The sequence below is a fragment of the Haliaeetus albicilla genome, chromosome 8, assembly GCF_947461875.1.
Source record: "Haliaeetus albicilla chromosome 8, bHalAlb1.1, whole genome shotgun sequence".
Classification (NCBI taxonomy): Eukaryota; Metazoa; Chordata; class Aves; order Accipitriformes; family Accipitridae; genus Haliaeetus; species Haliaeetus albicilla.
The window spans coordinates 25,600,103-25,625,964 of NC_091490.1; positions in this window are offsets into that span (position 1 = coordinate 25,600,103).

Consider the following 25,862-nt stretch of genomic DNA (forward strand, 5'->3'; position numbering starts at 1 on the left):
TGACCAATATTGATCTTCTCTATCCCAAAAGCAGGTTCTCTTGACCTGGATCAAACCTGTCTCTGTCAGTAACAGCTTTTCCAGGAGACAGTTCTATTTAAAATGTTTCACAGGGCATCTAGTTATTTGTTCATTTGTCAGGAATGGTGGAAGGGACTATAATAGACAAGCAGCCTCAGCTGGCTGCTGGATGTAAGACTAGATCCAGTCATATCACAAAGACAGAATAAGAATATATTTTGTGTGCACTGTGGAAAATAGTTTTGTGATACATCTTGACCCAAGACTTATTTAAAAACCCATTATTGATATTAATTGAAATTTAAAATGTCCTTAGGTATTTCATTGCAAACATTTTTACTCTAATATTGGTTTTGATGTCATGAATGAGAGGTGAGTGGCATGGGTTGCAGTATGGCACAAATGGCAGCTATCAATTCCACACTGCAAGATCTATTTTCTAGTTGAATGTAAAAGCAAATACGTTTTCCTGTAGAGCACATCCCCCATCATCTGTACCATATACTCATATAAATCTGGGAAGAGGACAGAGACTCTCATTATAATCCTGTTTATCTAATGAAAGCTATCTTAGTCTTTGTGGTTTTTAAAAAGCTTCATCTGAAGGATAGCTTCAAATGAACACTGATGTACACAAATAGTAGAAAAGAATGTGAGGTGCAAGTGTAGTCCAGACCGTCCCATGTCTTTGTAATATCAAAGACCACTAATGTCACTTAGAGAGGCAGTTGGAGTGCCCATCCTACATCAGACATGGTGAGAAGAAACCCGAGACCTGTTCCTTTTCTTCTGACACACTTACAAGACAAACACATGCTCCATTAAAAATAACACAGCTCTACTCTGATATGTTTCCCTTCCATGTGTCTGACTTAAAAATATGCCTCAGTTCACAGTGTTATGCTTATTAAGATATAATATTACTGCTCTGCAATGAGCCACTTCAGAGAACACAGCAGGGAAGTTGGCTCCCATTGTACTAAAGAGGGCAGCCCCTTCAAACCCAGTGCTAGAGCAAAACATTTTCCTCTTGCAACACTCTCGCTTCTTGCATCTGGAGTTTATTTTTTTTATTTTTTCTTCTCTTTTTCTTGTTTTGTTATTTTCTTGAGTCATGCTAGTTCCACCTCTGAAAAGCTGTAGTGACAGAATTGACACTACAGCAGCTGGGGCTGGGAGCATTAGAAAGCAGTGTATTACATTTTCTTTTCTTTGCACAGGTCACTGAGCATCCAGAATGATTTTTGTGGAGAGCTTTTTAATGCTAATGTGTTATTATTATTTAAGAATAGTCTGCTGATGGGGAAACTACCAGCATGCTGTCTAAACATTAGATATTATTTTGACCTTGCTTTATTCCTGCAGTAAAATCTGATTGCAGGTTGCAAATGCATGCTGTTATTCATACATTAACCAAGAATAGGGGCAACCTAGATCATAACTGTGTGTTGAGGATCAGTGTATGGAAATGATGTAGGGTTTTGTTTTCTTCTTTTTTGGTTCAACTATATAAAGGAACTCACATGTGTTACTGAATTTTTGCATTAAAAATGATACATCAAAATGTTAGGTATAAATAATGCAGAATGCCACTGCTCATGTGGGGCCGTATGCAAAGCTTGCATTTGAAACAATAAAAAGATTGGCTGAAGTGATTAGAAATATGATTTCTAAAGAAGCAGATTAGAAAAGTATTCTGCTCTGTATCTTAGTAGTAAAGACTTTAGCTGGGTTTGTTGCACAGATTTTTTGAATGAACATGTATACAAGCATAGTATATCCTGGTTTAGGAATGAAGGGACACCAGTTTTTCCCCAGTAGGTTCACTAGCTCAGAGATTCCTCACACTGAAATTACCAGAGAACATCCTGACCCCAGGGACAGGATCGCTATCATGTGGCAGTGGCTTGGAATGTTTCAAATATTTAGCACTTATGCATACACTAGCTCTTCTTAATTGTTTTTCCTTCAAAATGTCTGCAGAAAAGCAATTCAATTAGTCTGGTTAAAGCGTTACAGGTTTTTGTGACTTTTTTTCTTTTTTATGACTTTATGCTTCTGCAAATTTTACTATCAGCATAAACTTCATTTTTCAGTGCAGAAAGTTTATCACAAATTGAGAACATTTATAAACTTTCTCCTTTTTAGTATAGTTTGATTAACATCTTTCTTCTCACTCCCAGCCTGAGTTAGTATTGCCACTGAGAGCCTCTGTTTGGGAATGATCATTTATGAAGAAAGATCCTCCATTATGATTTAGAGCAGCTGAGGATTTGGCATGGGTATTTATTCACTCCTTACCAAATCCAACTTCCCATCTCAGCTGAGCAGGGGCTCAGTTTCAGCCTCTGCTTGAGCCACATTTTTGAACTGAAATTTTTTTCAAAAAACTTTGTCCAGTCCATTAGCTCTCCATAACCACTGGTAATATGATGCAGATCTCACGCATCTGTTTCTCAAAAAAAAAAAAAAAAAAAATGCAGCCAACTAGCCTAACATCAACATATTGATGCTTCATATCATACATTTCAAACCTTTATTACAAAGTTGCATGTCTCCATCAAGTCCTCTAGTCTTAGACATGCAAAAAAGGGGTTCCTCAGGCTGCCAGAGTAAGAATTCACACAAGGAATCTTTACATGAATTCACATGCTAGGGCTGGTAAGTAGGTTCACAGGGTGGGGCTAGACACACCAAGGAACTTCATACCTGGTCTGGTTCACCTCATGTATATCAAATGGCTTTATTCTCAAAACAAAAGTAAATATTAGCAGAGAATAAATTAGGAATGGTTCAACTCTGCCAAAACAACATTCATTCTGCAGACTAGACCATAGTAAGCAAGCAAAAAGGTAAGTCCCCAGGATAACAGGGGAGTCACTTAAGAGAGTCCAAAACAAGAGACATCCTTCATCTGCACACAGCTGGGACTACAGCATTACCTAGTAGCACTGCTCTGGGGCCTGCCAGCATGTCACGGTATCTACAAAATAAAGTGCTAGCATTTGGCAGTCTATCTGACAGAGTATCCCAAAATATTGACCTTGTAAGCCAAGAGGGAAAGGAAAGTTTCCAGACAAGATTTAAGGACAGAAATTTAAAAGAGCCAGTGCCTTCTTGGAATAACAAGAAAAGAGAAGAGGCACGACTTGGATGGCACAGCTGGAAAACTGTGATGAACGTGAAAAGGTGTTTCAGTGCATTTAAAAAAAAAAAGCTGAAAGCTTTATTAAAAATACAACAAAAGAGAGGGGATGCATAATAAAAATCTCAGACTCTGAGAAAATAGCCAGAGGTCTGTAGGGTGACATGTAGAAGACGGACATTTAGGAAGCCCAAAGGGGTGTAATTATGTCTGTCATGAAAGGAAGCAGTAAAGATACGACTGAAAATTTGAAGAAAGGCAAGGGCTAAGTGTAAGCAACATACATTGGCAATACCTGGGAGATACTGCTGTGCAGGTGTCTGACAAGGCAATTTCAGATTATCTTTATGAAGATTGTAATGGCTAAATAAAACTCAAAGAACAAGGAGTACTTAAGTAGTCTCTCATTTATCACAAGGACTCCACTGCTTTATAATAATTTTAAAATTCAGTATTTTGAATTAATTTATTAAGGGAAAGGTAAAGTAATTTTTAGTGGATATTTGTACACCTAGGCAACCCTTTTCTCTTGGAAGGCTACAAGTCTCACAAAATGCCCTAAACATTTTTTTGTCTGTAAATCACCTCAAATATTCAGTCAGTAGGCTTGATCAATAAGTAACTTTTGCAAAGCTCTCTAAATACTGGCAGAGTTTTTGCCCTAGGCTCTATTTCCTTTTTGCCTAGAAATATATGTAGAAGATTGGTCCAAATTAAATCTGATTATTCAGGATTTGTCTATTAACAAAAATAGGTATCTAATTTTGCGTTGAAATACATATAACGTTTGTTTTATGAAAATCTGGTTTTATAAAGGATTAAAACATCCCCAATATGTATAAAGACACATCAGCATATACACATTCCTTAATATTATTCCAGAGTGAAAAAAATACCTATATATCTGATACCCATCATATGGGCATACACAGACCTGAGAGTATGGAACCGCTCTTCCCACTTATTAGGTGAATCATTCCAACAGTTCTTCATTGTTCTTCATTTACCTGTGCCTAGAAAAGTTGAAAATTAGAAAACGCATATTGAGCAAAGCCTAGAGAATTGGAGGGATAATGGAGGGCGGAGGGTAGGGAAAAAATGTTATTTTCTATTTCTCAGTGGTAAAAGTCCTGATAAGGTGGATGTTTGTTTACATTCCTCAGACATGCCCTCTGTCTAACATTGTGAGTCTTCAGCAAACACAAGCACTGATATGACAGGCATCTATTCAGCTTTCTAGTTATGCAAGTACAAATATCTACAATTTGGATTTTAGCAATTTCAAACAGTAGAAATGAATCTGATAAGAAAGGGAAAAGGTGAATTTTTATATTGTAATTCTCTCAGGAGACAGGGAAGGAGAATTAAGCAGAAGTGTTTATGATCTTAAAGGCAAATTGGATGACATTTTAAAAGATATCTATAAAAGCAAGGTAGTGATTAATAGAGATGGCAGTGAATTTTTCCTCAGAGTAATTAAAACTTCAGGTTTTCCTTTTTTCTTTGCTCATCTATCATTCAAATCATTCACAGACAGTAAGAAAAACTTCATATTAAAGATTCTGCTTTCATGTCATTGAAATGAATGCCTGAGACAGCTTCTAGGTCAGATCCAGGAGCACACGAAGAGCATTTTCCAGTCAAAAATAAGGCAAAATGAAACCAGGATCTTGGCATGTGCTCTTCCCTCTCATGCTGGTGGTTACTTGGCACACTGATATACGTGCACCCATGGCCGCCTACCCCAGCTCACCCACAATGGCTGCCTTGACACAAAGATTCACTTGGCAGATGTTTACTTGCATCACCTTCAGGACCCCTGTGAGTTACCTTGACTGAAAGTCAAGCCAAAAAGATTCAGTGTTTGCCCCCTTCGGGTCCCGTTCTGTCTCCTCAGCAGCAAACTACTCCACTCAGATCAAAAATCAATTTAGTTGCAAGGTCATATGGAAATACCTCACAGTATGAAAAACTTGACTCTGTCTTAGCAGAGGCCTTTGGATTAAGCAGGCAATTGACCATCTAAAAGCTTTGGCCATACTTCACATGCAAAGAACTTTGTGTCCATCTCCTGTACAGCCAGAGCATAAAACTTCAAAAACTCTTTATGTCATAATCAATCAAACTCAGCAGGACATGTGTGCAGTTGGCACTCCAGCTGGTTTTGCTCTTGTTGCGTTTGCTGCAATTCACTAGTAAAGTATGACTACTTATATTGGAAAACTGCTGAATAAAATATTGTCTTTGCATATGCACAAAACAGTTCAGATGATGCTATGACTAAGGGAAAAAAGAGCTTAGTTTTTTGATGTTTTTAATATTTGCATTACTTGCATTTGTTGGAAGGTTGGGTTGGGGATTAGTTGTTTTCCCCCACAGTTGGTCACTTGTTTTATTTCTTGTTTATTACTTGTATTTTCCAAATAATTTATGAATAATTGTGAGGCCTTGTGAAGCTGATCTATTGTGACGATTTGTCAAAACATAATCACATAACGCAACGCAGGCCAAGTTTTAATTGTGCTCTAATTGGAGCCCTTACAGCCTTAAAAATGTAAAGCAGAGGGGATTGTTTCACTTACTATGTCTGTAGCCCACAGCTGCAAGTGGCCCTGTGATGAGCTATCATTGGGGAAGGCCCACCAGATGGGAGGCATGAAACAGAAATACTGTTTATTACTGCAATCAAGCCAAAGTGAGCTGAAAATCCTGAATGAAGAACTTTCTACATCACTTTTACACAAAGATCAGAGACTTTTTCTTGGGACATACCACTTGGGAATTTGTGATCCTTGTTCCTACCACAGTTGTATAATTTTAACATCCCACAGAGCTGACAGACTTTGACACTAACAACTGTGCAGGGAGTAAAACAGATTTACAAGTGGCAGTGACCTTTTCATCAAGGGAAGTAAAGTAGACTCGAATCCACCGTACCCCCGACTCACAGTCCTGACAACATCATTCAACATACAGTAGGAAAAGCACTTCAGCAAAAGTTTATGAAAGTGACATTGACACAGCACAGTACATTAAATTGATCCCACCAACATGCCATGAGTTTTAAGTAGCATCTCTTTTTTTTTCAGTGACATTTGAAGTGTTTGCTGGCTAGTTTAGTGTCATCTGTTACTCAGAGAAGACAATTAAAATGCTGCAGTATCAGCACCTTTTTAATTATGAATCTATACATATTTTGACCATCCTTCTTGCAGTAAAAAGACAGATGAATAAATAAATAAAATAAAATAAATAAATAAAAACAATCTATAATTGAATGTTCCTGCCAGCATTTCCTTCTTATCTTGGACCCCCATAACACTGCGCTGCCTGGACAGGCCTTATTTACTATCTTGGATCTTGTTACCCTAGCAACTAATAGCCAAGCTGGCTTCAAAAAAAGTAACAGAGGTGGCCTCTCCGATTTTTAAACGGAAGTGGCTACTTTAAACCCAGTGAATGCCTGTTTTAATTGCACTGTTCACGGCTGAGAATCTTTCCCTCAGCATTTTTTTCACAGCTAATAGCAGTTTTATTAATCTGTGTGGTTTGCTGTGTAGAAGCAGTAAAGCAAAACTTCTCCTGCCAGAAACTTCAAGCATAGTTGATTAATTTTGAGGCACCTAAAAGCCAAAAATTAGGTCTGCATCTGCTTATGCAGAATATTTGCAATTTCATTATGATTTAAAATAAGGCTATTATTTTAAGCGTCTGTAAGAGTAAGAATAGTTTACTAAGAAGCATTATACAAGTAAAGTTAATAAAGATAGTCCATCTTCAGAAGAAAGACAATTGCTGGACAAATTTATGGTAAAGTAAATTTTTCCTATCAATCAAGCCCTAGAGGGGCATTAACAACACTTAAGGGAACAAACTACAGAAGATGGTATAACTGACACATATAAAAGAGTCGGCAAGAGAGCTGAGCAGGGCTGGGAGGAAATGAAAAACTTTAACATTACGTCCCAGTCATACCAAGGTCCATTGACCCTGTACTCATTCCAGATAATTAATTTACAACACATTAAACCTCTGTGTGAAGAAGGATGTTATGCATCAATTGCATAGGAATAAAAAGTGTTATTGATTTAAGATTTCTACTGTATCATGCACTGACAGAAAGAAACAATCTAGCAGTGTTTTAAAGACAAAACAACCCTTTTCTGAAGGACAAGTTTGCCAAATAAGTGCACTTTACACTACATTTAACTGAAGTATTGTTGACACCCTAAAATAAATGCTGTTAGGAAAGAAACCCTCAGCATAATTAGGAGAATATGGCGTGACTGGATAGTATTGGCATTCACTCTAGGAACCAAATGCTCTGAGGTGATAATACTCTCTTTTACAGTAAGAGTTTAAAATAGAAAAACACATTGACAAATATTATTTAATGAATAAAATATGAGTGAACCAGTGCCATTAATACAGTACAATGCCTAATGACAATCAAGCCCATTTTCTTCATGGAGGCATTGTGTTCTTAACATGTAAAAGCAGGAAATTGTTGCAGACTGGAAAATTTTAATATTCATGAACATCAGGACCAGCTTCATTTACAGACTCTTTTTTTCTTTAATTAAATTGCAATTTTCAGATTACAGTTCAGAAAATTCAGAAAATCAGGTCAAAGTTCTAGGCTGCTTAGCATTTCTCACTGCAGTTTAGCTTCCCTAAAAAATTCTGCCCTGCATCACTTGCAACTTTCAGCAAATATCTACTTCAAAGTTCATTTAAGACTTGCAGTGGTTAGAAAGAGATTTGAATCAGCGTACATGCAATATGCTCCCAATGCAAAAAGAAACAAGTCAGTTTCAAGCAAGCAGTACAAAAAGAGAGAGAAAACACAAAGGTGTCTAATTGATCTCAGGCTGAACTACAATTGATCTCACAATATGGAGGGAAGGGTTAACTTCCTGGTAGAAAGCCAGACGGTGTTTGGGATTTGGAATAGAACCCTCAGAAAGAGAGTATGGAAGATCTAAAACGACCTGGAATTTTGCAAGCAAGGGAAGCTACTCCAGCCAAATTGAAACCAATATGGGAGCATCCCAAACATAACAGAGAAGTCAAAGCACTGCAAGACTCAAATAGAAAAACCTGAAGAATCTGAGCTATAAAAGCAAAAGAGTGCACAGATACCTCCAGATGAACTCATGCACAGCAGCAGATAGCGTGAACAAAGACAATCCCTAGTGCTTAGAAGACTTTAGAACAGCAATTCACGTTTCACTGCAAGAGTTTGTGAGCATCTGCAAGTATACACAGTATGGGCAAAGTGGATGACAGTGGCAGTATTAGATCCAGGACCCTTCTGTAAAAGTATACCACATAGCCCTGGGACATAAAGAAATGATGGCTTGAAAGGCAGCCATGACCACACAAAAAATGCAATGGCAGCAACAGGGATACCAGTGCTGCAAGAAAGGCTGCACACATCAGGAGGTAAACAACTTAAACTCAGCAAAGTAATTAATTTAAAAGAAAAAATAAACTTTTCTTTAGCATTAGAGTTGGCTATTTATGGACATCTTCAAGAAACATGTGGTAGTTTCTCTCAATAGTACAGTCAAAACTGAACTCAAGTGCATTATTCATCATGGGTGCTAATAAAAAATTTAATGTCAGTGCTCTCAAAGAGTGAAGGGAGCCTTTGGCCTTAGTCTACATGTGTAAAAAGTTACGTATCTTATTTATGGAAGGTTTATGTGAACCGAAATTGGCTATAAACTACTTAGTGCCATCCCCAAAAGGAATCTGATAAGCACTTTTATCTCACCCTCTCCTGAAACCACATAGATTATTTCTCAACTACAAATGGTTGATTTACAAACCAAATATAAATCTAAATGAAATTTGTTGCCTACAGATACCTATACTGGAGCCTTTGATACAAGCCCAGTGGAGCAATGGACTACGCCTTAAACAACATGTGTATCCATCTGACATTTATTGCCTCTTCAACCATTTCTGGTCTCAGACAAGGGACCTTGAATAGCAGAGAAAAATCAGGGTATTGGCTTAGGCTACTGTGTTCCTCACTTTCCTGAGATGCCCCATATGAAGATCTTCCAGTTAGGCTGCAGGGCACTTGTTAGTCCCTTTTCATTAGTGACAATGATCATAGCTCTGCAATACCTCTTGCGTGAGTGGTTTGCTGCGGGTTTTGCCTAGTCTGCCAGAGGCTTCCCACAACAAATAGTCTTAGGCTCACACCATCAACTAAAACAACAATAACAGCAACCAAAAACTGGCCTTGGCAGTTCCCCAGTGGGAGAAGTATATCCTGATACATGTACCATGATCAGCTGTACACACAGTAAGAAAATGGAAACTGTCAGTCATACAAATAGATAGGGTCACCCCTCTATAATATCCCTACATTTTCTTAAAACTTGTATTTGTCTGTAAGACTTGTACAAGCTAAAGGGGACAAAAGCTCCTGTTTTACTGCAACCACAGGTCCAGTCTTGACTCTAACTCAGCAACACAGAAAACCCCTCTCCCAAGTCTTGCTGACTCATCGTAGTAATTTCTCAAGTAGGTGTAGTCATTACATTTTCCCTTCTGTGTACACTGAGACATCCCCAGGATTTTTATTCTCTAGCAATCAAATTATTATCCACCCAGAGCAACCAAATTGCTATCCACCCAGAGCGCAGGAGATAATTCATTTTTTAATGGATTTTTATTTCAGTTAGATATCTTACTGAAATCTCTTATTTTTCATTTTAAAAATAAATTCTTTGGCATTAGAGTTTGAAACATAACAGTCAATGATAATTATCATCTAGTAAAGTAATTCAAACAAAGTTTTAAATACCTCACATCCTTTCTTAAAACTGTAATGAAATGAAGGGCACATCTATTTTTACTATAGAATCAGGAGAAATAAAAGTGTCTTATTCTTTTGAGGTCTCATCAGTCCATCTAAATACGCTACAATATTGCTGACTTCAGTAAGTACCTAAAGTACTATTTCAGTATTTCTCTGGAGCAAACTGTACTATTAGTTTTCGGGGAAAAAAAAAAAAAAAACCACCAAAAAAAACCCTCTTCCTTTTCATTTTACAGTGAAAAATTTGAAAAGATGAAAAAAAAATTGTGCATTCTTAATTCAGGTTGCTTGAATGTACCAACCTTAACTATCTGCAGCTTAAATGGACAAAACGGATGAAGGACAGTAAGGAAAAGCAAAATAAACCAATTTCCTGGGAGTATGTGATACAATCCCTGATGGTAGCATCAAGAGAAGAGTGCAGGTTCCCTTACACTTTACCCATTTGAAGACATCATTTCCCCAATTCCTATCAGAGTTATATGTTACTTAATAGCCTGTTCAATTATGAGATAGCATGAGTAACCTGGGTGTGTTCGCTCTTCACTAAATTATAATCAAGAGTCCTACATTTTACATTTGTTTTTGTCTCCCTACATGACAAAGATAAAGGTTTCACATTTAGTACATTTGTGTGGACAATCACACTACTATGTTAAGGCTATTACCATAACTAGGGAAATGTTCCTTTTCTCCTTGACTTATAAGGCATAGCACAGTCTCATGCAGTATTATTTCATGATTTTAAAAACTTTTTTCAAATAACACGGTACTGTCTAATAAGAATTTAAAAACTTCCCTTGGCAAACGTGACAATGTGTTGAGGAAGGCTACTGAACTGCCTCACCAGACTGCCTACCTGCAGTTGGGGGACCAGTGGTCCCCTCATATTTGCTCTCCTTTGCTCACTGTATTCCATGGTAAGCATGGCACATCCCACAATATATGCTTCCACCACATTCAGCTGACTCACAGCAGTTAGATGACTGCACATGCCTCATAGGAAAAGCAGTCCAGCCAAGGAACCTGGTCCAGAAGAACAAACAGAAAGAAAGACCCAAGCTGTTAATCAGGTGAGACAGTGCAACCATGGCAAAATACACATATGAGGTTTAATGATGGCTAAAAACAGTGTGAAAATGAAACTTTTAAATTCAGTTAAATACACCAATGTTTTATTTTCGCTTATTTCCTAAGTTACTATTTTTTCACTTTTCACTCAGAATAAAAAAAATCTATATTGCAATATTAGTGTTTCTCATGGGATTAAATTTCAGCTTTACGATTCTTTATTGAGTGTTTCATGCCATGTGCAATGCCATGGATCATGAGCACCTCACTGATCAGACTAGCGCCCTGCATGTTAGTGGTGTACAGCTGATGCACAGATGGTCACATTTGTTATAATGGACTCAAATGAACACCCAGTCATGAATCCATAATATACTACTCACTGACTCCTTGAGATCTAGCTGGTGGCAAAATTCCATTTAAAGTGTAGTAGTACAGTGTTTATCCTGGAATTGCCCTGGTAGCTCAGAGGTTTGGGCTGCTTTTCTGTTCCAGTGACCATTATGAACAAATTATTTACTGCACAACAGAGGGTTTCTCTACTCAGATTTTATTAATTAATTGCAAAGTGGTTATTTGCAGTTGCAAACAGAATAACCAGATCCCCATTAGGTGCACATTGCTAGAGTTCTACAATATTCATTTATCCTATGGATATATATTTTATATGTGAACTCCGTACCTTTGAAAGACTACCTGTCTGTTACATGAATCAGCATATCACACACATACATCCAAGGGCAGGATTATTTTTATATTCTGTTAATTTCATGGAAATCACTATCTTGCTGTCCCTTCAAAAAACACTTTCCTAATCGAGTATTATGTATGTAATAAATGCATCAGGCTCAAATAGTAAGTCAAACTTTCAAACTAGATGAAAGAATGCAAAGTGCAGATAATAGGGGTTTTTTAAATTATTCACCCATACTTACTGTGTCCCTCTGTAGAATTCATGGATCATTATTCTTTGTAGCTCTTTTTTCTTCAGTGTAAGATAGTGGGATGAAATCCACATTCTGTAATTACACACAAATATGTTAGAAAAATGGAGTGTTTGAAATCAATTCTAATGTTAAATGCAAAGGACATCCTGGGCTCATTAAGTAAAAATATCTCATTTAATGAGCAGGAAAGCACTGGAGCACACTGAACCCTGACACAAAGCAAATTATTTAAGTGATAAATTATATTTTATGGGGAATGTAAAAGTTAATAATACTCAGGGGTAAGGTAATAAATGCAGAGGTGTAACTAACTTCATTGACTGCTTTACTTACAAACATGCCATATGTACCTGGTTACTTGAAATAGTAATAAAAAGAATTGGCAGAAACTCTTGGAACCAAAGATTCACATGGAGACCTTTGTAGCATTCTTTTACACTAAACAATCTGTGTTTATTCCTTTCAAACTCATTATTCTCCTCTCTCTTTCACTTTAGGATATATACCTCCGGTCTTTGCCTTTTACTTTTTGTCAAATATTTGATCTTGCATTCATTAAAACTGAAACCTTCTTATCTACCAGACAGGCCAATAAAATCACTGCTCATTTACCTGCAATCATGCCCCAGAAATGACCTGAAACTTTACTTGAAGAGAACCAATCTATGCTGAAGGAAAACAGTGGATCATCTTTTAATCTACTGCCCTTCTAGTGCATGCAAGTTCAGTGGCACTGAATATCCTAAAGTTGTTGTCCTTGGAAATCAATGCAACAGACCAGCTTACTGAGGATACAGCTCACGAATACACCTCAGCACATTAGAATAAGGGTTGTTACCATGAATGTAACTATCTGCATTAAAACTATTTCTCTATATTTCAATGGTGTAAAAGAGATGGTATTAAGGTATGGATCGAAATAGAAATCACCAGAGGAAGAGTATGCTCAAACACAACTAGTTCCTGTGACTATTTCCTTAATCTTAAGATGGAATTTACATTACTAACATTGTCCTTTTTTTCCAATTTTCTTTTCTATTTACATTTCCAGGTCAACAGCTAGTGCTTTATTCCCACTTTGGCATCTGGGAAGTAAATACAAAGCCATTGCACTGGGTGTTACCCTGAATTGGTACAGATTTTACATGAACGGAACCAGTCATTCACACAGCATGAGTATCACATTTGTCAGAATTCTTCAGCAAAGTTGTTGTACAGAAGCAATCAGATTTTATCCACTGCATCGAAAACTATCTACATATGTGCAATTGTTTTCTAGGAACAAGAGCTGACATTCAATCCTGAATTAAGTGAATTTAAGCTTAGCATACTTTTTAGTTTGCATCTTTAAATAGTCTTGTGATAGTGGTCGATGGTCTTATGACACCATCTAAGTGAGCTAGAGCCATCACTTTGAATTTGGAAAGTGAAAATATATAAAATCAGAAAAGTGTTTCTAACCAGGTCCTGGACAAAACAAACCTGTTGGAAAAAAAAGTCTCATTCAAAAAAAAAAAAACAAAAAACACCCTCATCTGAATTCTTCACTTATGGTTGGACTCGATCTTAAAGGTCTTTTCCAACTTAAATTATTCTAGTAAGCAACAATAAAGATGGTATATAAGATATCATCTTCTAGCAGAAGACACATGCCTTTGATAGATAACATAACTAGACATAGAGTCTTTGGAGACCTACAATGATTATGCAGCACTACTTGTAAAATAGCCAGTCTGTATGCCTGCAAAAAATAGCAGTAGAAGACTCATCCAGCCCGGTTATAAACTTTCAAATAAGTGTTTATCCAACTTATTCTCTCCTTCTAAATACACAGATAACTTAACTAATGTTGCATGCTTTTTGAATCTGGACTGGAATATTCAGATTTACAGGGTGGTTTTGAAGTTCCAGGAAGCCTGCGTTTTGAAGAGAAGGTGAAATTTTGAACTAATCCAGTGTCCCCAGGAGCAGGGATTTTCAAGAAAAGCTTTGATTATTGTAATCATTGTGAGTTGGAAGTACCAAGAATTTCAGCAGACAGATATATATGTCTGCTTCTGTGTGCATATATATATATATGTGCGTGTGTATATATCTGTATACATCAGAACCAAAAAAATTGTAGATTCATGGCATTAGAACAGTAATAAAAGCAACATGTTCAACCATTTAAAAAATGTTTTTAATTTTAGTGACAAGTGAATCCAAAGATGGAAAAATAAATACTGAACATAAATATGTATATGCTTTAAGCATTATTTTAAATTTTTTATTGACAGATTTAGCAGGTTAGACTAAAAATATCTGGCATCACAATCCAGTGCTCCAGGACATCAGCTATAGCGAGTAAATAAGACTTGTACAGCACATAAGACTTGTATTACAGCTCAAGATGAGGTCACTATTGAAGGCTAGACTACTGAAATAAGCAAATATGTCAATTCTTGTATTCCTGTCAATATAGAGATACAAGAATATACAAAGGAGCCAATATCCAGAGCCCTCTGAAATCTTATAGTAAGAGCCTTTTCACTGGTTTAACTGCATTTCTCATGGTTTTAAACCATTTTTATGGTCAATAGTCTTTGTACCTGGGAAATACTTATTATCCATTAATGCTTGTCTTCTCTGTGCTTTGGCGTTTCAAACTCCCAGGTTACCATATGCCTGATAAAGAGGATATCAAAAAAATTATAAAAGAAATTAATCCCTGAAAAAGCAAGATGTACCTATTATTTACTTAGCAAATATTTTAAGTTTTTCCAAAGACCTTTTTAGATCCAGAGACTGTTTCTCAGGTGTTCAACAAAAAAAATGTTTTCTTTCTCTACAAAATGTATATTTTGCCTGCAACAACTTCTTTAGACAGGAAATAGTTGAAATTTTAGGTAGTTAAGGCATGAGAAATCCTCACACTGATTTGTCTTATACCTTTCTTCTGATTTGTATCTATCCAGAAGACAGATACAATATTCTGATTCAGAACTGGCTCCCTGATATCTTGCATGAGCAGCAAGTACATTTAAAAAGAGACAGAGTAATTCCCCTCTTCAAAGCATGACTGTGCTGCCTATAGAAACATTCTTGTGATGTTCCTAGACTAGATTTTGTTAGGAGGTAGATGAATGTTAAGTCTTCCCTAACAAAGTAGATAATACAGCAGTTTTCTCTGAAATTTCTTTAAAAAAAAAAAAGAAATATTGCACTTCTTTTTGGTGAACTTCAAAATGGTGCAGGGAGTAAGAGGCTACATAAAGCTGGGAAGCTGAGGGACAGGAGGGCTCAGCATGTTCTCTGCTGAACTTCCCCATGAACTTACAGCACACTTGATAACAAAAACATGTCGTCTGCATCTTTCTAACCAGTAGATGCTGCTATCTCTACTTCTTCTCCAAATATTGCATTTATGTTTTCAGTTATGTGTAGAATAACTAATGTACTGGTGCCAGTCAAATACTTTATATCACCAAACCCCCACAAGCAAATTTGTTTTACACCGCAGTTGAATGAAAAACATCCTGTAGAGTGCAAACACAAGGGAATGAAAACAGAAAACAGCACAAGCAACATGATTTAAATTAAGTGAACATTAATACCTCTAAGACATTGCATTATTGCTTCATACATTTAGTGGGAAAAGCTGTAATTTACACATACAATATTTTTAACATCATGTATTAATTAGATATATATGGTTACTCTGATTAATTGATACTGTAAACGAAAGACTCATTTGAAAACATATGCTGTGATAATTAAAAAGCTATTATGCTGACAGTGCCTTTCTTTGAGGAACTCGTAACATCTGTATTGACTGTGATAAGCATTGATTATCTGGAGTGATATAAATATTTGGGGAGCTAATAACAATCAGGTAGGATTTCAGTGCATGCTATAGACAGCAGAGATAAATCACAGGAAACCTAGATCAAAGCTGGTTTGTGAATAAGTTTGTTTTTGTACTTAATGACTCAATATAAAACACACACACAGAAAACTCTTCAGAGATTTAAAGCACACGGAAATGCCATAAAGAAACAGAAATGCTGCACAGGATGGGATGTATATCTGTAGAATCTCCCTATGCAGTGAGTAGGATGTCACCACACAAAGAAAGGAATGAATTCAATCTGAGTACTTACCACGTGCATTTACCAACATTAGACTTTTCGTTGAATTATTAAAACCTTTTTTAAAGCAGAAAAAAAGTACATAACTTTCATCCCTTCCCCTTGAGGAGATTAATTTAGCAATGCAATGGGTCAACTGCAATTTAGTTCCCATTCAGACTCGGTGATCTGCATCTTGATTCTGAGTCAGATATTTATTTATTCTGACTTACTTTCATTAAATCATCATAGACTGTATTAAGGGTTTACATCACCTGCTGTGGTCCTTTCTAGGTGCATTTTCCCTTCCCACCCTCATGTCCCACTACATAAACCTCCACTCCCTTGGTCCTGGCACTTAGCCTCCCAAAGGCTCTCTGGATTTCTGGAGGTGATGCAGGCTTGAGAGAGTCCTGGTAAAAGAGGCAAGATGGCCTTGAGTTCAGTGGAGTTGAAAGGGCATGACTGAAAGCAAGATCTGCTCTGTATGTTCATTAATGAGAATTTTTATTGCTACTGTTTCTTTCTCTGCATATAAGATGAAAGCTCATTCCTGCCAGTAAGTGAAAGAGAACACCAGAAACGGTTTGGGAAGACACACAGCAATGTATGCTGACATACAGGAGCAAAGGCTGAGATCCAGCAACGGATCCCCACTGCCAGCACTCTGTGTCGCTCTTATTGAAGCCAGCCCTGGCAACAGAGGTGGAACCTGGTGCATTAGTGGGATTCTGGCCCCAGTGATAAAATGGGAGCTTTTTGCTGACAATTAATGGGGCCAGGTTTTTACCCTGAATGACTGAATCCAAACATGCCTGATTTCAACTGAGTGAGAAGCCCTATTGACTATACATCCTCATAGGACTTCCCACATATTTGTGATCAGGAAAGAAGCCCAGTTTATGTAAACCTTTGCCCACAAGTAAGGGTTGAGTAAACAAAGACTTTTCCATATTTTCTGCAAGCATTCCAGTGTTAATACACAGCATGCAACATTTGTTTCTTATTAAGTTGTATTTTCATTTCTTTGCTTTTGTAATTTAGGTCTTTCTAACACTCTTTGTTTCTTTTTTTTAAGCATTGCATTAACTTGCCTTCCTATAACCTCTGTACAGCTTTCTCTGTGCTTGTTGTAACAATTTGTACTATTCCAAAGCACAGGGATTAATTGCGTCTCTAGCTATTATCTTGACCTTGTTTCTTTCAGACTAGTGGCCTCTGAATTTTTTTTCAAAGCAGCTAGGAGGCTAAAAAGACATCATCTTCACAGTAGCATAAAGTAATGTTCTGTAGACACAACAATGGCTGTTTATTGCACCTTACATAAACTACTTTAATTACCTTCAGATTACTGGTGTTATTCAAAAACATTCATTTACAGCTGAGAGAGTCCGTGGACATTTACTGAAACTCTTTACAACACATAGCACTTTGTCCTAGGTTGCAACAAAATGTATTATAGTCTTTGTCTATTCAAAACTAGATTGATTTATACAAAGGAAACTTCAGATATTTGTATAGTTTTGATTATCTTAATATTATGATGCCTTTTGTTGTTCTAAATTAAATAAACTTATAGCAATGTAACTGAGCTGAACGTTGTAATTTGGTAGGGCAATAGCAATGTCACCATAAACATATTACTACATCTAAACCGGGGCGGGGGGGGGGGGGGGGGGGGGATAGTGCATTTTAGCTCAAAATATATCAAAATCCACACAGTCCTATCCACCGTGTTGGCCACACAGTCTAGTTTGCTTTGAAAGCCATAAGGACTCGTATTATTTTCCGGAGGCCTACTAGCTACAGCGGGGCCATGGCAGCACGGTAGTCCGCATTATGTGGGAGGACAGGAAGCCTAGGAACATATTTTAAACGGCGGGTGGGGGGGGGTGGGGGGGTGTTCCCCCTCTATGACTCTCTCAAGTGCTTCTGCAACAATAATGTTAATAGACTTGCACAGGGCACAAGACGAACTGAAGAGATTATTATTGATTATATGTTGCAGAGTACCACAGAGATATAGCTGAGTTGAAGCCTTACTGGAGGTAAGGGAGAGGCTGGGAGAGGGGAAAGGGTTCTGAGGAGTACTGTCTCTTTGGGCACTTAAAAGACACCAATTGAGAAGGCAGAAAACAGTAGTAAAATGTGGAAGTCTGATCTGTCCTATGTGATTTTTTTGTGTACTTCACAACAGAACTATAAAATGAATTTCTGTAATGATACTAGTGCAGTTAATGACTATATCCTCTTCTAAGTTAGTTTCTTGGCACACTGTATTTTGCAGGAGGTTTGTATTTATCATTCAATTATCATAAATAGTGCAGGATTGGTTAATTCTACATTTTAATTATGATAATCATATTTTAAATATATAAGTGTTGCCATGTCTCACATAGCTTCCCACTACAAAACAAGGTGATTCTCACTCGCAAGATTCTACATCCATTTAATGAATTTTCTCAACAATGTGGAAAGTCATTCCATTTGCATGTTATGGGGAGGTGCAAATTCACATTTAGGTAGATATTCCCCTTTCATTTCTGTCTTGTGCAGTTACAGAGCACATTGAAAGCTTCACAGGTTTTTTTTAATATGCTGGATAACTCTTATGTGTTACCGTTATGTTAATGATTGCTGTAATTTGAGACTGCTTTTGTAAGTACCAGAGATGTCTGAATGCATTTGTTTCTAAACAAGAGACAGTCTGTGACAAACACATACTGAATAGTAAAGGGAGGCAGAGGGGTTAAGGGACTGGAAATTAAAAAAAAAAAAGAAACAAAACATAGCACAGCAGTCTGTCTGAACGACCTTGATACAGAACCTACTATTTAACTATATATAGGGCTTCAGCTATTCATTCTATTTTACTTCTTTTGGATAATGCTACCTCTATTAACAAAGAAAGAAATTTGGGCAGAAATAATTAGATTTTCTCTGAAAGAAAAAAAAGTGACTTAATAGTGGCATTATAAAATCTCTTGTGTCTCCTCTGCAAAAGAAGGAATTTGTACACAACTATAAATTTTTTATGTTTCTATCAAACATTGATAATAAAGGTTTTAATATTTATAGTTACCCTTGGCCAAACTCTGAGAGTTCCCTCTCCAGTAGGGTACACTCACAGAGGTACACATTGCCTTTGGGTACCACTGACTGGGACAGTAAGCACATGATGGATTTCCCTTTGGAATATAGCACTGATATGCAGCTCTTCTTAATCTTCTTAGTATTCAATTTTACGCATTCCTCCGTAATCGGCTTTATCCTGAATTCTAATGAGTTCTGTTTTTACACTAGGAGCTGTGTCTTTTAACAATCAATGTTATTTAAATGACCCTTGATAGTGCATGATTCCACAGTGGGGATTTTTCAAAGCTATGTACAAAAATACAGTTCATTACCACTTTAATATGGAAGTTTAAAATCAGAACTTCTCTCTGCCTTGTTCAAAGCAATTTCTCTGGCTTTGAACAGCTGCTTGGCACACCATAGCAAGTATTGCAAGATTTTGTCTCTCTCTCCATAGTGGCCCAAGAACTCAGAGCAAAAGAGGAAATATGGTGCTGGAGATTGGATAGCTGGTAGATTTATGGTCACTGGTCTGAACACAGTCCAGGAAAAGACTGATTAAAGGGCTCCGTGATGCAAGGTGCTCTGTATTTGTTAGATTTTTTTATTGCATTGTTATAACTTCATGGGAGTTATTTAATGATCTTTTAACTAGTTTTACTGCTTACTGTATATAAGAACCACCAAACCACTGGCATAGATAAAATATGTCAGGAAATGAGTTTCGTCTCACTTGCCCTTCTATTGAACAAGTCAATCTCACTCAAGTTTCTATCATACAACAAATATGCCCAATACAACAGCAAGGAGATTATACATCACCTTGTCGCAAGCATGTGAACTGAATGCTAGTTTCTAGATGGAACTCAGGGAAGGCACCAGCTTGTAGTGCCAGCACTGCATGTGTCCTGCTGAACAAAATTGCAACATGCAGATCTATGATTCACCTGCTTCTTACTAAGGAAAACACATTGTTTTAAGAGTTGGTTTTTTTCAAAGCTGAAATCAGGATACAAAAAATTGTGCTCTAAGATAGGCAGAAGGAATAAACAAAAATGAAGCAGTGCATGAGGGAAGTTTTCATATGTCTGTCAAAGTACATAGCAGAATAAATCTGCTTTTTTTTGTTGGTGGGTTTTCTTTTTTTCTTTGAAGAACGTAGTAATGGAGAAGATTAGCAGCTGCTGTGCAGGTAACTATTAGTTAGAAGCATGCTACCAATAAAAAGACTGTTCAGAGTGAGCAGAAAGGGTACTTCACAGTATAAAATGGAATAGGGTAAATATAGACCTCTGAAAACCAAATAAGGAAACCTTGAAACTTCTTACCCGCCTTGCAGTTTCAGCTCTAATTTGTTCCGTCCTGAAGCACAGTTCAAATATTTTAAAAGTGTAATATAAAACAGAAATCCCAGGCATCCTGTATTGAACAGCAGTCATGTCATGAAGGCAAAGCCTAAGAAATCAAAAGATTGTTTCAAAAACAAAGGAAAAGAATGCTCATACCAGAAGAACATGGTGCCTGCTCAGTGTGTGAAACATTTCCCCTTTGACTTATTTCCATTACTGAGAGTAAATAACCAAATTAATCCCAATGGTAGATTTAAAGTAAGCAAGGCAAAGAAGGCCTTCACTTGAAAAGAGGACATATATCAAAATACCAAACAGAACTAAACAATCCCTAAGTGGAACTTGTGACCTTGCAGTAGCATTTACGTAGAAACACATTTATCTGGGTGACAGTAGAAGCTCCTTAATATAGAATTACATCACAGAGGTCTGCTTTGAAAGAAAAATTAACTCTACGAATAAAACTTCCAGCACAAAGTAGTAAGAGAAGTTTGCCAACACAATTTAATTACACTTCTCCTTTTGTGCTTATGTATTTGGATGCTGCTAGCACTGATGTGATTCCCCCCCCCTCACTTTGTCTCACTCAGTGACCAGGCAGGACACTGCTCTGGAGGTAGACAAAGTTTCTGTGGCAGAGGAGAGGACCATTATCACCAAGATCCCCATCTCATTACGTCAGAAAACTAGGTGAAAGCGCAATAGGACGCAAAAGGATGATGTCACACTTAAAGTAATTTGATGGTGTCGCAATGTCCTAAAGTAACATAACGATGTCATAGATCAATGTCATTGTATTCTACCCCACCTCTTAAGCAGGTTGCCACTCTAACTAGCCAACTCATTTTACCAAACACACAAGTTAGATTGGCACATGTTCCCACCTTTGCCTATGCTTGGGTTTCTGAATGCTCAGCCTATGATCCAGGGCCTGGTTTGAAGAAAACCAGGATGTGCACTCCCAGGTGCGTGCTAGAAGTGCTCTAGACATCAACAGGGAGATGTGAGGCTAAACAGCCTAGGACAGCACCAGCCTGAGCTTCTCAGCTTTTCCCAGCCCCTGCGGTGATGATTGAAGTTGGAGGAATTTTTAGGATATTGTCTTTCAGCAGATGTTCAGCATGTCACAGAACAGAGCTCTTGGTCTTGTCACTTAATGGGCTACATACTAAAAGATAGATTTGATACCAGGTCCTGAAGAATGAAGAGGGCCTGTAAACCATTTCAAAGTTAAATTTACTATAGTGTCTTAATCTGCAAAACGAGTCTGGAGGACACCAATACTTTCCCATAACTCAAACCAGTATAACTTCATGGACTTAAAACTCCTTTATACCAGTGTCACAGGCTTGAACCCAACTCTGTGTCCTTGTCTGAACTAGACTGACATTTCTCAGCCACTCAGCTCTTCATCCAAGAGTATCTGTAGTTTATGAGCTCCCTAGCAACTTTTTCTGTAATTACAGTTGTACTTAAACAGGGATGAGTTTTCCTTCAGATATGTGTTCCAGAAAAAATATGACAATTGAGCTAAAATGTCATTGTTGAAGAAAACCTGACATCAGTGATCGTTTGGAGCTCTCAGTAGAGAAAGACCATTGCTCAGTCTAGAAGACAGTATTCTCACATTCCTGTAGGCTCACCTGGAATAATCCCTCATTATTCCCTTTGCAGTCTCTCTCTGAGAAGGAAAAAAATTACTGGCAAGTGGCTTAAATACTAGGATCCTTACCAGTCCAGGACTTTATTACTCAAATTCAAGGTCAAATATATCCTCTTGACATTAACTTCCTAGTCGAAGAAATTGATACAATTTTTAACATCCAGGAAATTATAAAGAGGGGGGCATTTACTGCCACTTCAGATGACTGCAGCACAGTTGATTTACAGACAATATAAAAACTGAAAAATATCTGTTATTGCCTCATTGATCAGTATTGAAATCCAGAAAAACAAGAAAGTGTGAACATCAGCATTTATTATCCTATAAAACCAGTTTACTTCACTTCATCTTTCTAAATGACTGTAAAATAACAACAGTTTGTTCATTTGTTTATTCTTAGGGAAAAAATCAGGGCACAAGAGACTGTGCTATAGTAGTGGCTACTTAAATACATTCAATAATCAGTAATGACTTGTGAAGTGAAAAAAAACCCTGCATGAACTTCACATCTGCAAAGCTGTAAGAAAGAACTGGTCATATACACTGATTGTTCTTTTTAAAAATCTAACCTGATTTATGCAGTTTAATCTAGGAAGTATATGGAAAATATTTTTTTTTAAAAGAAGAAGAAACTATCTTCTTGGAAGTCTGGATGCAAAACCACAGAATTAAGCAGTTAAAGTTGATGAAATTATTTATTTTGTGTAAAGAATAACGTCAAGATCATGAAAAAAATCTAAATTTCATCTAAGATTACTTAAAGGTTTACTTGAGGCCATATTGTATTTCTTATTTTCCTGATTAACAAATCATCACTGCACAAAGCAACACAGGTGGTCAGTCCCCTTGGGCTTACATCAAAGGGGCCACCATGAAGCTTTAGAAGTTATTCAAAAGCAATCTGAAACTTGCCTCTCACTGTTTGTCCCATCTATTTTACTCCACAGGGTCATCCTTAAAGGACTGTCTAGTACACAAAAAAACCCTCCCATAAAAGATGCTTCTAAAAATGGTTTCATAACTGTTGTCTGTCACAAATGGTTTAATTTCAGAATACTCACATCATAAATTATGCCATTCTAAAACTCTATTTTTACATGAAGCAATGCTTACTGTCCTTAGACACAAGCAGAAATGGGGCTTTGCTAAATGATAGCTATATGTCTATATAGCCAACATCTGTTGTCTATCTCCAACAGATATCAGCCTTTGTGTCTATAATAAAAAAAAACAACACCAGAAAAAAATAAGAAAAAAACCATGGATTTCAGAGTAGCCCACCCTTCTCATAGCTTTTACAAGAAATTCCAGAATATATTATTATAAAATTAAAAATAAATAAATAAATCAGTTGTTGCATTCTTTCTATCAGGGAAATTTTAACTTATTTTGGAGTTTTATTCTGGAACATGAAAATATGTCAGGGTTTTTTTAAAAAGGAGTTCTCAGAAACACTGCACATGAAATAATGTTTCAGTGTACATCCTACACTCATGGAGGTTTTTTCTGTGTGGGTTTGAGGGTTTTGGGGGTTTTATTATGTTAGCACTTTGAAGACCCTACCAACATTGTGCCTTAGTATATGTGAGTTGCTTGAAAAGATCAAAGTCTTATTAAGTCCCCAGTTATTCCATCAATACCAACAGGATGTTTATAAACCATGATTCATGTTGGGTATACCAAGAAGAGAACACAGACTCACAGTTCTCAGTAATAAACAAAGCCAACAACACTTCAGCTATGGAAAACTGATTAAAGAGTTATGGGCAAGCTGTCATAGGAAGGAAAACCCAACAGGGCTTCCCACTTTTAATAGGCAGGAAGCTGACTGCAGAACACTTTCTGGGTTTCTAACTTTATTCTGTGTGCAATAAAATGATCTGATAAACTCTCTAGAGAGAATTTACTAAACCCCATAATTATTCATACAGAGTTGAGGAATTTTTTCAGCAAATAATGCATTCATCAAACGTGGTTTTCAGCAAAAACCTATTCAGTTATTTCCAAAGTTCCAAACAGCTTCATCTCAAAATAACTTAGGGCTAAAATAATAAAACTGAAAAGGTAGCAATCCCTGCCTGGCCAAGAGGACCCCAGAGGTGAGGGCACTTCACAGAAAACAGACTGCATTTGAATTCTTCTTTCCATTACGGAGGGGTCTTCAACCCGCATCTCCCATCTACTCAGAATGCATTCAAGACAGTAAGCTAAAGGAAAGTCTCACTGTCTCTTGAAACATAAAAAACGTTGAAATATTCACTGAAACACAGAGGTATAGTTTAGTGGTCCTACAGTACATGTTGTCTCTTGGGACATAAACTCCAGCTGAGCTGAGACATTTTAGATAAGGGGAAAATTTGACCACTGTTTTTAATTTCCTGATGACATGCTAATATTACAAATTGTAGACTTTAAGACTAATGGTTAAAAGCCAGTGCAAGGCAGCCCAACATACATACTTTCATTTTCAGTTCACTTAAGCTTGCAGGGGGCTGGGGGGTGGGGTGGGGTTTTTTTGTGGGGTTTTTGGGTTGGGGGGGTTGGGGGGGGGTACGTTTGGTGAGAAAAAGTGGAAAAAGAAAAACAAAAAAACCCTTTCATTATGAAATATCAAAATGAAATTTTCCAGTTTCCAAACTTGTTTCTCAGGAACTGGGGATAGGAGAAGGTCTGCAACTCTGGAAGAGGGGCACCGCAACACTAGTCCAAAATCTACCAATGAAATCATCAATTTCTGACAAAAATCTGTGTCATGCAAGCATAAACAGCTTACAAATGTACTTTTCCTGTAGTTTCCTGGACCTCTAAGTTATACAGTGGATGCAGCACATTCTGGCAGAAATACCTCATGTATAAATGTGAAGTGCAGCTTCTGACTCCCTAACAAATATTATATCACTCCTACACCGCAAAATACAATAAATATGTAAGTAGTGTTGTGGAAAATATATGTAATTTATATTACTGCATTTGTGTTTTATAGTCAAAAATTATTTCCTAATGCATATAATAAGATTTTATAATTTCAGTATGTTCTGGTTTCAGCCCCCCTCTGGGCCAATCACAATGGGGGAGACATTTCTTCCCCTTCCCCTTCTCCTCCAGGCAAATTACAATAACTTTTGAGAAATTCTGTTGTGGTTTAACCCCAGCTGGCAACTAAACACCACACAGCAGCTCGCTATGTCCCCTCCCAGTGGGATGGGGGAGAGACTCAGAAGAATAAAAGTGAGAAAACTCATGGATTGAGATAAAGACAGTTTAATAAGTAAAGCAAAACAAGGAATTCATTCACCACCTCCCATTGGTAGGCAGGTGTTCAGCCACCTCCAGGAAAGCAAGGCTCCATCCATGCATAACGGTTACTCAGGAAGACAAATGCCATCAATCTGAACATCCGCCCCGGTTTCCATACTAGAAGTGACGTCCCATGGTATGGAATACCCCATTGGCCAGTTTGGGTCAGCTGCCCTGGCTCTGTCCCCTCCCAACTTCTTGTGCCCCTCCAGCTTTCTGGCTGGCTGGGCATGAGAAGCTGAAAAAGCCTTGACTAGTCTAAACACTACTGAGCAACACCTAAATACATCAGTGTGTTATCAACATTAGTCTCATATTAAATCCAAAACATAACACTATACCAGCTA